This window comes from Penaeus monodon, chromosome 23 (genome assembly GCF_015228065.2).
Source record: "Penaeus monodon isolate SGIC_2016 chromosome 23, NSTDA_Pmon_1, whole genome shotgun sequence".
In the NCBI taxonomy this organism is placed as follows: Eukaryota; Metazoa; Arthropoda; class Malacostraca; order Decapoda; family Penaeidae; genus Penaeus; species Penaeus monodon.
Window position 1 is genome coordinate 17,304,939 of NC_051408.1, and position 324 is coordinate 17,305,262.

The window sequence follows — 324 nt, forward strand, 5'->3', positions numbered from 1 at the left end:
TCTGGCGGATGTCCCCTTTGCTCTGCACATGCCTCCCCCCCCCCCCCCCATATGTTACCCTTAGAACTGACAAAGCAAGTCAGCAACCTACATTATCTACATCGACTAGAATCATCAACTGATTGATTTAACTAATTATAAAAAGGCGTATAGATCCTCTGTTGCCTTTGCGAGAATTCAGAACAGTAATGCAGCTCCATTGGATGAGTAGCCTTGCACTTCTCAAGGCGAGATGATGGAAATGAACAATTATCTTCCGTTTAGGGAAAGAAGGACGAACGGGAAGCAGACAGTACCATGAATCTCAATAGCTATCCTTTAATC

General features: G+C 44.1%; 1 protein-coding gene across 1 annotated transcript in view; it reads right to left on the bottom strand.

The window, feature by feature from the left end:
• The window catches only part of LOC119587836 (protein obstructor-E-like), a 3,998-nt gene that overhangs the window by 2,364 nt on the left and 1,310 nt on the right, over positions 1–324 (bottom strand). The window lies entirely within an intron of this gene.